The 14536-nt window shown below is 43.9% G+C and overlaps 1 pseudogene; it reads right to left on the reverse strand.

Moving 5' to 3' along the window:
- LOC139235427 (zinc finger protein 271-like) overlaps positions 1 to 7734 on the reverse strand; it is a 136781-nt pseudogene extending 129047 nt beyond the window's left edge.
- Positions 7735 to 14536: the final 6802 nt, after the last annotated feature.

Raw genomic sequence — 14536 nt, forward strand, 5'->3', positions numbered from 1 at the left:
TCCATTTTGAATAGTTGCTACTGTGTGGCCCACCCCGAGCTCTCCTGAACTGTGGCTGAACAAGGGAAATAAATCAATTAAAACACAACTGAATAAACATTTTACTGGAATCCGTATTGCAGTTTTAACCCTGTCCTGATCATCTGGAATTCGTGACTGTGAGGCAGAGCGGGAGGCAGTGGAAATTACGACAACTGTCTATAGCTGAATCATTAGTGAATAATGTCTCATATCTCAATGTATTTGTGAAGGATCTCTCAACGCTGATTTCCACAGATCAGTGTCATTAACAATATCCAGCGGTCCTTAAAACACTTATTACCGCTGAACATATATTTATTATCCAACACTGGGCATCAGTGCAGAAAGCTGACTGCAAGCTGTTCAGTAATCTAATCGTTCACTAACATATCTTGTGTCAAAATCAAATTTCTGTCAAATCCTGTAAACCACTATCACTGGAAACAAGTTGTGGAAACAAAACACTGTTTATTGAACTGGGAGCAGCGAGTCAGCAAATGATCGAACATTACATGACAGCAACTTCTGTGCATTGCCAGACACAGAACAGAGATTTAATTTGTGAAAACAACATACTGTTCATTGAACTGGGCGCAGCGAATTCACAAATGATCAAACATTACATGACAGAAACTTATTTTCATTGCCAGACTCAGAACAAGAGGTTCAAATTGAATACAATTAATAACTAGAACTAAAGGACAAGGACAGCAAATATAGAGAAACATGGGTTACATAATTAATTCCAGATTAAGGACTCACCAGGAACATCAACAGCAGCGAGGAGCGGGTAATAAATACGTTCCACATTGAAAAATGCCCACAGGATCCAAAGCTCAGTTGGAATTTCCCAGAACATGATTTGACTTTCTGTGAGCTCCAATGAGTGCTGTTCGTTTTAGACAACAACTTAAGTCAAACATTGCTGTACAGACTGAAAAAAAAATCCCTATTTATAGCCTGAGGGAACTCTCCAGTGAGAAAATTAAACTGCACACTGAAGGATATTAATCACAGTCACTGAATAAACAAGTTGTCCGAACGTTTTCTTTGCATCACTTTCAATTGCAAAATATCTTAAAAGCAACGTGGCTATCAGATCAAATAACCTAATCCAAAACCAAGCACTATTGGTAAAAGCAGAAATAGTTAATTCCACAGAATCACAGCTTGCATGTAAAGGGAGCAGCTTCATTTAGGGAGTTTCGATTATTACTGAGATGTAAAATAACTCTGTAATTTCAGATTTTCAATTCACTTCTCAGGGTAACACAAGTGAAATAAAACAAATGGAAGGATAGATGCAGGCTAAGTAAAGGTCAGTAGAATATATGGGCACTAACAGTACAGTGCTAATTAAGGATACATGGGCACTGATAAAACAATGATCAGTAAAGATATACGACGACTGATCACACAATGATCAGTAAGGATACATGGGGACTGATAATACAGTGGTCAGTAAGGGTACATCAGGACTGATAATACAATGGTCAGTAAGGGTACATGGGGACTGATAATACAGTGGTCAGTTAGGGTACATGAGGACTGATAATACAATGGTCAGTAAGGGTACATGGTGACTGTTAATATAATGGCGAGTAAGGATACATGGGGACTGATAATACAGTGGTCAGTAAGGGTACATGGGGACTGATAATACAATTGTCAGTAAGGGTACATGAGGACTGATAATACAGTGGTCAGTAAAGGTACATGAGGACTGATAATACAATTGTCAGTAAGGGTACATGAGGACTGATAATACAGTGGTCAGCAAAAGGTACATGAGGACTGATAATACAGTTGTCAGTAAGGGTACATGGGGACTGATAATACAATGGTCAGTAAGGTACATGAGGATTGATAATACAATGGTCAGTAAGGGTACATGGTGACTGTTAATATAATGGTGAGTAAGGATACATGGGACTGATAATACAGTGGTCACTAAGTGTACATGCAGAGGGATAATACAGTGGCCAATAAGGATACATGGGGACAGAAAATACAATGGTCAGTAAGGTCAAATTGGGAAGGATAATAAAATGGTCAGTATGGGTACATGGTGACTGTTAATATAATGGTGAGTAAGGATACATGCGGACAGATAATACAGAGGTCAGTAAGGATACATGGGGACAGATAATACAGTGGTCATTAAGGGGACATGGGGCAGGTAATATATTGGTCAGTAAGGGTTCATGGGGACAGATAATACAATGGTCAGTAAGGATACATGTGTGCTGTTAATACAATGGTTAGTAAGGATTCATGGCGACCGATGCCATACTGATAGTTACACGGCATCTTATCGTTTATTTTCCTCAGAACAGGAATGGAGAGAGTGGAGGTGAAGAAAGGAGATGAAAGGAGCAGATAGGTGAGGAGGGGAGAAGAGAGAGGACAGGAGGCGGGATGGGAGTAGACGAGAGGAGATGAGTGTAGAGGAGAGGAGAGGAGGGGAATAGGAGAGCAGAGGTGAGGGGAGGAGATGAGTGGAGTGGAGAAGACTGCAGAGCAGAGTAGAGGATAGGAGGTGAGAGGAGAGGTGGGAAGAGGAAAGAGAGAAGATGAGCAGGAAGGGGAGGAGGGTTTAGTGGAGGAGAGGATAGAGGATAGGGGAAGTAGAGAGGAGAGCAGAGCAGAGATGAGTAGAAGAATGGAGAGGAGAGTTGATAAGAGGACTGGAGCGGACAAGAGAGGAGAAAAGAGGGCAGAGGAGAAGATAGCAGAGGGGAAGAGAGGAGATGAGGGGAATGGAGATGAGAGTGTAGGGGAAATGGTAGGAGAGGAGAGTGGAATAGAGGTGGGGAGAAGGTCGGGGAGAGAAGAGCGATGAGAGGGGAGAGGAGGAGAGGAGCGGAACGCAGAAGGGAGGAATGGAGAGAAGTGGAGAGGGGAGAGAGGATGCAAGGGAAGGAGAGTAGAGCAGAGGAGATGGGAAGGGTGGCGGGAGAGCAGAGGAGAGACCATCAGAGGGGAAGAGAGGAAGAGAGTGGGGAGAGCAGGGGCGAGAAGAGATGAGAAGGGAGGGGAGGAGAGGGGAGAAATGGGGAGGAGAATGGAGGGGAGAAGAGCTGTGGAGAGTCGAGCAATGGAGAGCAGATGAGAGGAGAGGAGAGAAAAGAAGAAAGCAGAGTGGAGAGAGGAGGGTAGTAGATTAGAGGAGAGGAGAGGACAAGAGATGGGACAATAGAGGAGAATAGAAAAGAGGGCAGGAGAGGAAAGAAGAGTGGGTAGTATATAGGTGAGTAGAGGTGAATGGAAAAGAGGGGTGGTGAAGTTAGGGGAGAGAAGTGGAGAGAGAAGACAGTGAATGAGAGGAGGAGGTGAAAAGAGGGTAGAGGAAAGGAGAGCAGATGGGAGGAGAGGGTAGGAGGGCGAGCAGAGGAGTGGAGAAGGGAGGAGTGGAGAGGGTACAGGAGAGCAGAAGGAACGAGAGGAGCGGAAGGAGAAGAGAGGGGAGAACATCAGAGGACACAAGTTGAGGAGAGGAGTTAAAATGAAAGGGGAGAAGAGGTGAGAAGGAGGGGAGAGGAGAAGAGGGGAGAATTTAGGGGAGCGGAGTAGAGATGATTGGAGTGGAGAGGAGAGTGGAGATAGAAGCGACTTGAAAACAGGGGAGAGGAGAGGATAGGGGAGGAAAGGAGATGATTGGAGATGATAGAGCAGAGGAAAGGAGATGAGAGGAGAATGGAGGAGAGTAAAGGGGAGGAGAAGAGGGTCGGGGTGAGGGGAGAATGGAATGGAGGCGTGGAGAAGTTAGGCGAGAGGGGAGAAAATGAGGACACAAGAGAGTTGAGGAGAACAGCTGAAAGGGGAGGAGAGTTGTGGAGAGGTTGGGGAGATGGGAGAGGAGAGAGGAGAGAACGGGAAAACAGGTGAGGAGAGAAGTGGAGAGGAGAGAGGAGGAGATGGGAGAAGGGATGAGCCGAGTGGAGACGATAGAGGAGGAGATGGGAGAGGAGGAGAGAAGATGAAAGGAAAAGGAGTTGAGCAGAGGAGAGAGGAGATGAGAGGAGTGTGGAGGAGAGGGGAGGCGAGAGGAGGAGAGTTGTGGAGACGGGAGGAAAAGAGAGATGAGCGGAGAGAGGAGGGTAGAGATGAGCAGGAAGGGGACGAGAGTGTAGGGGAGGAGAGGTGAGAAGAAAGCAGAGCAGGGGAGAGTAGAGGAACGGAGAGTAGATGTGATGAGAGGAGAGGAGAGGAAATTGGAGTGAAGAGGGGAGGGGATTAGAGGAGAGGACTGGGGAGAGGAGAGGAGAGGGTAGGGGCGAGGGTAGGAGAGGAGAATAGAGTAGAGGAGGGGAGAAGGCAGGGGAGAGGAGAGGAGACGAGCATAGGTGAGACGTGAGGAGAGAGGAGAGGAGAGGGAGTGGTGAGGAGGGGAGGTGTTGGGGTAAAAAGGAGGCTTCTCTCCTTTAAGGTGGACTAACTGATGTAGTTAAACGACACCTCGCCCAGCTTCCCACTGTATAACGTCCAAGGAAGTAAACAAACGAAACCTCAGGTTTATTGGTTTTATTCCGAGCAATGCATGGGAAGGTTCAATTTGGAACCTCTGAAATAGAAGGGTTTTCAAGCATAATTTATACAGGTGTTGGAGAGGAGCTTTCCTCCTGCAAAATCATCGATAGTTCTATTGCTATTAGCGAAGTTACATTGATTTGTTGACTCTTATCAGACGGGCTCTGAGTGGTACTTGCAACTGCCCATCTCTCATCTTTGTTTTGTTCCATTTTGCCCTCTCCCCCAGTCTATCCGATGCCTGGTGTGGTTGTCCTGGCTTCTTTATCTCTTCTCAGGGACTTGTAAAGAAAACTGCTGACTTTGGCTGCTTAAGTCTTACTAAGGCTAAGCTATAATATACTGCGTATAAGCGTGTTATACCTTTATAAGCAAGTGTTACATACATAGGTAATTGATAAGTTCACAACCTTCAGCATAATTCTGACCCCCTATCTACAACCTTACTATTTATCCTTTACAATTCCCCCTAATGGCCCAAGATAGCCAATGTCGCAATTAATTCCACATGGGTGAGCTTCCAGGGGTGTCCTTTCACTTGGGTAGTGCTACATCCCGAGCTCCTGGACCTATCTGTTGGTTTTCCCATCAAGGTTATACTATGAAAGTCCTTTCTGCCGGACTGTCTGATTTCCCTTTCTTCAATGTGTTATCTATAGTACGGACTAGGGCCTGCCTCTTACGTCGGTTACAGCTTTTTAAAGGATAATACTAGCAAGGTGAGTTCCCTTGCACGACAACCAGTACATTGAGTCCAGCATAGTTCGTGTATAAGTCCTTTCTAGCCAATATTTTCTCGGTGTTCGAATAATGCCCCGCCTGGGGTATCCTCTCTTTCTTCTATTTTTCATCCACTTGGGGTCTTCTCTATTATACCGAATTCTTGCCCTGCCTGGGGTATCCTCTATATTGTCGAATGGCGTCCAATTCAGTCCAGTTTGTTTCTCTTTCAGTTCGAGTATCGGTTTTCCTTGTTGTCCGATGGCCTTCGCATAACCTCCTCAGGTAATGTCCATCATTGCCCCGTCGATCTTTCCTCCTTTAGCTCAGGGGTTATAATAAATCCTTTTATATCTGTCTCGTCAAGTGGAGTAAAGCAGAAGTCAATATCCATAATGGTGCATGAAGTGTTCCTATCTTCATTTCAGTTGCCGTGATGCTCACACATGAATCTCCATATCCTCGTGGAACAGCGATAATTTAGTAGTAATGTGTTAGCGGGGTGATACACAAGGTGCACCCGTCCACTTGGTTATATCCACAGTCATCTTTGATCATTCGTAGTGGATCTCGACATAAAGCAACTTGGTTATTTTTATAACAATCTACATCTGCTGGGACTCTTAGTAATGTTGTTCTCCTCAGTTACATTTCTGGTTTTTCATCGTACCGCACACGAGTTTGATTCCTTTTTTCTCCTACATTGTTTGATGTAGAGTATCTACCTTTGTCACATCATCCTGTCATATAGATAATAAAATATCTATTTAATGCGCGGTTACACAGCAGGCCTTTGGGACCCAAGCATGACTGTTTCTCTACACCTCGCAGGCATGAGTCATGTTTTTGTCTGAGGTCCAGTTGGTAAATATATCGAGTGTTATCCAATCCGGCACCTTTCCATTCTGAAGCTATTCAATGTTATGTTGTATTCCATTCAGCAACCATACTCCATATCCTACACATACTAGTTCTGTCTGTATGGTTTTACTTAAGTTCGTTCCTGCTCTATTCATTTTTAGTTCTGGCGTGGTCTCGCAATGTGTGGGCCAGTTTAATAATTCCCTTTCTGCGCCATTACCTAGTTGCGTCTGTAACTTTTCATGATCCTCATCCCTTTCCAGCAATCCCTGTAAGGTTTGTGTTTCGGCGTTAACTCGATCATCTATCGTGTCTGGCTCTATAGGTTGCAACTCCCGCAATGTATCCCACCGTGTACCATTTCTAGCTTCCCTCTTTTTCCCCTGTCCCGTTTTTTACCTGACCCTCTTTCGACAATAAACTTCATGGCTTTTGATTCAGGGCCTTTAAGTGCTCGCAGGGTCAGGTTTCTATACAGGCTTATACTGTTTAACCTGCAGATGTTGGTGTTAGTTATATTGTTTAAATTTACAAATACAGTAATTATTCGCTGACGTACCCTGAAGTGTATCTTATCCTTGGTCTGCCATAGCAATTTCTCTTTTGCCCCAGCGTTCACAGTTGGACACGTTTGTGGCGCTGGGCGTGTGATGGTCGAGGCCCAGGTTATGCTCACTGTTGCTAAAGTAGTGGGTGGGGCCGTGTTGTTGTGTCTGTCTCTGGAGATATCCCTCCACCACCATTCATAGATGTTAAGTGAAATCTGCACCCACTTCCCCGGGTGCAGTATGTTTGTCCCTCCTGATTATAAAACACACCGCGGTCTTATTCCCACTAATTATGGTCCCGTATTATTGAGCTATCCCCAATGTTGTTTCGTTTCCTTGTTACGTTGTTTTATGCCCGTTATTTAACTCTACTATTGTTCCGTCTGTCACCATCAGTGTTTTTGATTCTTTATTAAACTAATGTCGCCCAAGTCCCTGTAATACTGGCCTTGCCATCCATCAGTCTGTTGTCCCTGATATGAGGCTGCGTTACTCCACGTTATTTCCACGAGCTCTTGAGTCCTGCAAAAACCAATATTTCCCGGTCATCACCGGTTAGTTAGTGACCATGCTTTTTTAACTGGATCCAGTGTTTCCACTTGCCGATACTCCTTATAAGTACCATAACTTACCATGATTACCTGATAGAGTCCGGTCCATTTGGATGGGAGCCAGGACCTCTCTGGGGTAATCTCTTGACTGCCTATTTGGGGTGGTTGGAACTTCTGTTTCTTAGTGTCGCTATCTAAATGCTTGATTTGCCAATCTCTAGCCTGTGTCTTTACATCATGTAACTGCTTACAGAGTTCCATTACAAATTTCCATATTTTTTTAGTTCAAAGATATCATTCCTGTCGTCCGACTAGGGGTTGCTTTGAGCTTTATTTCTACTCGGGGTATCCTGTCTACCCGTCCCTTTCCATTCTCCTTTATGTGGGATATTTTTGCCTAATCCCTAGGCGCAGGCCTGTTTCATTATCTTCCCTGTGAAGTGTGTACCTTGATCTGAGTTCAGCTGCAGTGCCATTATTTCTTTTGCAAGGATCCTGGCCATGGTTTCTACTGAACAATTCCTAATGGCGAAAGCTTCTACCCACTTCATAAACTGGTGTATTATAACTAAGCAGTATGTTTTCCCTTTGTTGCTGGATAATGGTCCAGTAAAATCTATCTGCAAGTTTTCTCAGAGTCCCTTCGGTCGGGGCTGATGTCCCATTCTGATCTTTACTTTCCCCCCTGGGTTGTATTTTGTGCATATCATGTACCTTCTACAGAGGTGCTCAAAATCTCTACTTAGTCCCTTCCATCACCAGCATCTGGACATCGAGCTTATCATGTTGGTTCTACCTGTATGGACATACCCGTGGTGTAAATTTAACAGGCTCCCCTGGATACATTCCAGGGCCACCACATTCCCATCTTTCCTCCATATCCCGTCGGTCCCTTGTTGGACCCTCTCTGCTTCCACCCCTCCTGTTCCTGCGGAGTGACTTCTCCCTGTACCATAAGCATGTTTACTTCCTCAGGCCCGATTGTACATGCTCTGCCTTGGGCTTCCCCGGCCAGTGTACCTGCCACTCGCTTGGTTGCTTCATCTGTCCATGCATTCCCCTGTTCATACTGCTCATTATTTTTTACGTGTGCTTTGACCTTTATTATCGCACACTCCTGGGGTAGGAGGGAGGCTTCCAGTAGATGTTTCCCAATCTCCTCATGTTTAATCGGTCCTCCTCCTGAGGTCGTGTATCACCGTCTGCTCCAGGCTATCATATAATCATGCACTACTCCGAAAGCATATCGACTGTCTGTATAGACGTTTACTCATTTTCCCCTGGCCAGCCTCAGAGCCTCAGTGAGAACCACTAATTCAACCACTTGAGCTGATAGATTCTCTTCTAACCGTCCTTCCCCTTTGGCCTGACCGCTGCTATCTACCACGACCCATCCTGTCTGTGGTGTCCCATTGATATAGCGCCAAAACTCATCTATATATAGATCCATGTCTGCCTCCTCAAGCGGGGTTTCACTTGCCTGACTACTTCTCTCATCTTCTTCTGTTGGGCTACACTGATGCTCCTCTCCCTCTGTAATGATCCACCCTGCAGGCGTCTTTTATTATTGTTACCGTCCCGTTGGGTGGCGGGGGGGGGACGCGGGAGAGGAGGGGGGAGAGCATTATTTTCCACCTTGCCCTTTGTGCATCGAATACAGTTTTTACCCTTCCAGTTTTAAGTAATTCTACTAAGGTACGCTGGGTATGTAGAATAATGCACCCTGACATTATTATTGTTTCGTTAACTCTGATGGCCCAAGCCGCACAGTCGAGGGCAGCAACGCACCTGAACAGTCCTGCAGCTACAGGTTGCGGTTTATCTGAGTAATATGCCACTGGTCTATGCCTGTCTCCATGTAATTGAATCACCACCGCGTTATAATGATGGTTAATATGGTAGGTATAGACGTGAAAGGGCCTATTCTGGTCTGGTAGTCCCAGGGCTGGAGCACTTGTGAGAGTTTCTTTTAACCGCACACATGCAGTTTCTTGATCTAGGCCCCAGTTTACTGGCTCTTAGGAGGGTTTCCTCCCTTTGACCTGGTGAATATAGGTTAGGTCATCTTGGCATATTCGGGAGCAACATTTCTGCAGTAGTTGAATAGCCCTAGTACCTGCCTGACCCCTTTCACGGTTCCTGGCCTGGGGATTGATTGAAATGCTTCCTTACTGTCCTCGGGCATCTGGCTCTTCCTTTACGATATTATGTATCCCAGACATGTTACTTCCCTCCTTCCTTCTCCTAAGTCTACTGGATCCAAAATCCCTGACAATATTCGATGAAATATGCTCCGGCTGTGATTGAATCCCTGTGGTACCTTGGCCCATGTGTATTGTTTTCCCTTTACCGTGAATACAGCATTTCCTTGGATCACTTTGTCTAAGGGGATGGTCCAAGTTCCATTCACTATACCAGCACGGTGAATATCTTACGATCTGGATCCAGGCCATTACAAACTGTGGCCGGACTTGCCACTATTGGGTGTTCTCCGGATATCACCTTATTCAGGGCGTTATAATCGATAGTCAGTCGGTAAGACCTGTTGGGTTTCTTTATCAGCCACACAGGTGATTTAATGGAGGCTATTACATGTTTCAATACACTTTGCTCCTCTAATTCATGCACTATCTGAAGACCGCTACCTCAGCTTCAGGTGTTAATTGGAACTGCCGGTGAGCTTTGTGTTCGGGTCCAGGAATTTTGATGGGTGATATCTCTACTAATCCATAATCTTGTTGCATTGTGCCCACAGAGTCGGGTATAATTGGCACACGCTACCCCATACAGCCTTTGTTTCCCACTCAGGTTGGATTATGGTTGTTCCTACCACTCGTTGCTGCTGGTGTCCCGGATGTTCGAACTTAATTCGGTTTTCGTGCTTATCTCCCAAAATTATCCGGTTATGCTGAGGATCTATCAGTACCCCTATCTCCCTTAATGTATCGATGCCCAATATGTTGTCTTCTGTATTCTGACAGCAACAAAAATGAGCAGGTAGCATTACCCCTGTACTTCTAACAACACCATCTCACTAAGGGTTGCTTTCTGATATCCCCCACCCTCTATTTGTAAGTTGACGGTCCTATGGGTCAGGGGCAAATCTAAGTTGGTTATTGGGTGTTCTCGGGTTGGGGCAGTGGTGGCAGTGGTACCAGTGCTGCTGGTACCTGTCTGAGCATGTCCATCAGATCTTCCCTGGTTAATGGTGTTCCCTTCTTTGCCTGTTGTTGGCCTCGCCTTCCTGCGCCTCCCCCATTACTCCAGCAATCTTTGGCCAAATGTCCAAGTTTACCACAATTTTGACATCTCCCTTTAGAATTTCCGTAAACTCTGCTTTTCAGCGGGCAATCCCTACTGAAGTTGCCTTCCTGATTGCAGTTTAAACATATCAGGTGAGCTGCGCGGGAGTGCGTCTCTTCCTCCTTCGTCTCGGCTGCTACTGCTGTAGCTGCTATTTTTGCTCTTTTATCCCTTTGTTCTAACTTTAACTCCTCTGCATGTTCTGCCCATTCCAAAGTTTCATCATAATAATCTCCAATGTTAAATACTCACTTAATTATCTTTTGATGTGCATTTCAAAGTCTATCCTTAAACATTTTCAAGAATTCTGCATCATTTCTGTTGCGGTAATCAGCCCCAGAGTGGTTTTTATATTCAATCCACTTTCGTTCCCCATACTCCCCAACCCTTTTCCCTGCCTCTTGAGTCAAAATATTCTACTCCAAACTTTTGTCAGAATTCTGTATTTCTACTATTTTGCTTTAGCGGTTGGTAACTTATTCAATATAATTTGTCTCCTGTGGGCTGAGGGGCACCTCCTGTTTGGTAATGTGGGCTGCTCTACATCCGCTGGAGGGAATGGTGGTGGTGCGTATCGGTATCACTGATAAATAGCCATTATCATGTACCGGTGCCCCTCTACTCTGCAGTCATTATCCCTGTCTGATTGACTGTTAGGTTGGGTTGTGGACTACACTTACCCACCGTGGGGTACACCTTAGGGATAGTGCACTGCAGTATCCGTCTGGTCCTGTCTTTATCTCTTCCAGCTTATTTATCTTAGCTTCTAACGCTTGAATTTGTTTTGTTTGAGTATCTATCTGTCCTCTGTAGCAGGCAAGTATTATTGCATAGGCTTTCTTCGTTTTATTTTTATTCTGAATATCCCACCATGTCTTCTGTCTGTCGGGTGAGTCTTCTTTCTTTTATTAAGAAATCCAAACTAATAATGTCCAGTGTAAATAAAATAGCTGTCAATGGAATGGGTTAACTCCACTACAGGTTTGTAAGAAGGTCTGACGTCATTACGTGACTTTGGGTATTCATCTGAAAATATTTCCCCAAGTCTTTGTGCTTTCAAAACTTGATAAGAAATTACGAATCCGTTAAAATAGCAGAAATTATTAGTAAAGTTGTCAAAATAAAACCTTCTCAGCGGGAAAGGCAGTATTTTAGATTAAACTCCAATTTCTCTAAACATCCAATTCAAATACTTGCCAACGAGTTTTTCATTGATTTAAAGCGAGACCACACATTTTTAACAGCTATTCTGTTTACAGAAATCCAATTTCCACGCAATCTATATACATTCCACAGTTTGTTTTTTTTACGATCCCGTTCACTGAGCAAATCTTATGTTTTATTTCTCTAGGCACAAAATCTAATCTTCGGTGCTGGTCCATCTTTTTTAAAAATTCTGTAACTCCCAGTTTTTTCTTTCTGTGCTGAGTTCGTTAGCTTACTACTTTTCCCCCTTTTGAATCCGAACTTAATCATTTTTTGATGACCTTACTCCAGTCCATAGTTACACATCGTTGTTTCTCTTTCTCAGCACAAAGCTTTGTCGGGTTTAACTCGTAAGTTTTTATATTTAAACCAATATCTTTTTCACAGCCAATTTAAATCTCGTTTCTTCAAATGAGGTTTTGTAATTTGATGATCTTCCTCCAGTCCATTTTCCTCAACATCTTTGTTTCTCTTTCAAGCTGCTGCAGCTTTCAAGTTCACATTTGTATCTTTTGGTAAAAACAAACTGTCCTTTGTAAATTCAATTTGCTTTTCCAACATTTTTCTTTTCTTTTATTAATTTTCCATTTATTTCAGCTAGCATTTTATCCCACTGGCCAGTTTTATAAGGATCCTGGGGTCCCACCCCACTTTTTAGCTTGAATTCCTTCTTGCTTGCATTGCACACGATCAATACCAGCTTCACTGTGTTATTACCATGTCACACTTCAGGTCATATGCCGTATATTTCCTCGAACGATCGCTGGGGTACACTCTCCCTTTAGTTGTATTCCTTCTTTTTCAGGCAATACACCTATCCCACCCTTGGTTTTCAGCCTTTTCTGGTTCGTTATAACTTGTCCTGCAGCTTACCCCTTCTAATTCTTTATACAGATTACCTCCTTCCCCGTCAATGCTACAGCCATGTTGCTCCTTTCAGAGCACAACACTGCATATGTGGTGCTATCCAAGTTCCTCCCTTCTTAATCAGATATCTTGGATATTCCTCATACTGTTTATGGATCGGATCTAGCTCAGTCTTCCACCCTTGCAAACAATTCTACCCTATACACCGTGCAAGGTTTTGTTTCATTTCCATTTATCCTTAGCAAAGGCAAGACCAATCCCACTGGTCTAATATCTTCACTTCTTTCTCCTTCCCTAGGGGACAAAATCCCCATTCCTATTGGCTGCATCACATCAAAGCCCATGATTTCATTCCCCTAAACCATTTTCTCAGTTGTCCTTCATGAATAAACAAAGGGATTTGATTACTCTCTATCTTGTCTAGTCCCTTCTGTACCACATTCATCATACATGTCACAGAGGCTACACATGATACCTCCAGTAAGCCACATCGTGTTCCCATTCATATTCTATATCTATTCTGTTTACTCCTGCTAACCTTGCTGTGGCACCTATTCTGAGCTATCCTGTCAGCTCTCACTTTCCTTGCGATTTAAACTGATTCTCCTTGTGTTCCCCATCGTCCTCATCCCTTGGTTCCTGTTTTCTATTCTTTACTAACACATCCTTTACTAATTCTCTTCCTATTTTGTCTATTAACTGTGAATATCTCCCATCACATAATCTAATTGATAGATTCAAGCTCATGTTTAAATCTTTTGATTTCAATTTACAATTTAAAAACGCACATTGTTATATAATACATTTCCTGATTCAGTTACTTCTACTCCATTAGTTCTTTTACTGGATGGGACAGGTCGAGTTCTTTTTGTGAGGTGGGATGTCATTTTATTTAAGTCCCACATATGATGATCACTTTCAGCATTTGTACTTGTCAAACCAATAGTTAACATTACTGATCAACATACAACATTTCTTACTTTAAAATAACCTGCCATCATTACTTTTTTAGTTTGTATTGAAGTATTTTATAATGGTCTTGAATTACTTTTTGTCCTGGAGTGATACTAACTCTTTAAGTGAACACTGATAATTTAGTGTTTGGGGTCAGGGTGTATCCCAAACCACCTGGTTCAGGGGAGTCTTCCTGGTCTCCCAATCTTCCCAAGGAGCAGGCTTTAAGGTTCTTTCTCTATTGCCACCAAAATTATGCTTTTCAGGGTCTCTGCCTCGGTTTATTACGGATTCCAAAACTAACCCTTTTGAGGTCCTCTGCTTCCTCCTGGAGATGGCCTCTCACTTGGATCCATGTTTTGTTATGGAGCCTGTGAGGTCTGGCCTCCTGATCTCCCACCTTCAGCTTGCAGCTGATCTGTACACAGCCATGGCCACCTTGTCCAGACACAGACAGGCTGACTTTTTTTGTTTTTAGCCTCTCTACAAGCTTTCTTTGTTCAGTACTTAGTGGAGGTTTGAAACTGATGACCATTCTAGCTGTAAGGAAAATCCTAATTTGATCAGCATTCTCGCTCCTCTTAATTCTAATGCCTCTGACATGTAGCAGTGTGTTTAACTCTATCCGGATTATTTCAAAGTCGGTTTCTCTATGGAGAATGTGTCACGGCCTTGAGGGTTTAAAAAGTTGTCTCACTCTCCTGAGCCACATTCGCCATTTCATGTTGTGCTGTTGTCGATAACTGAGCATGCCTGAGACTCGTTCACACACACACGCAGCGGTATCCCAATATCATACCACATGTGACATCTGATCCAAGCCATTTGAGGTGATCTTATCAAAAGATCGTGGGGTGTCTGAAGATATTTGCTCATCTCTCTCTGCACGGTCCCGATGTCTCGGGTAGTGGCCAGGCGATCAAATTCAGTTTTCTTATTGTTCAGTGTAGGCAATGACACAAACATCTGAGAGAG

Source organism: Pristiophorus japonicus, chromosome 23, assembly GCF_044704955.1.
Source record: "Pristiophorus japonicus isolate sPriJap1 chromosome 23, sPriJap1.hap1, whole genome shotgun sequence".
NCBI classification, from domain to species: domain Eukaryota; kingdom Metazoa; phylum Chordata; class Chondrichthyes; family Pristiophoridae; genus Pristiophorus; species Pristiophorus japonicus.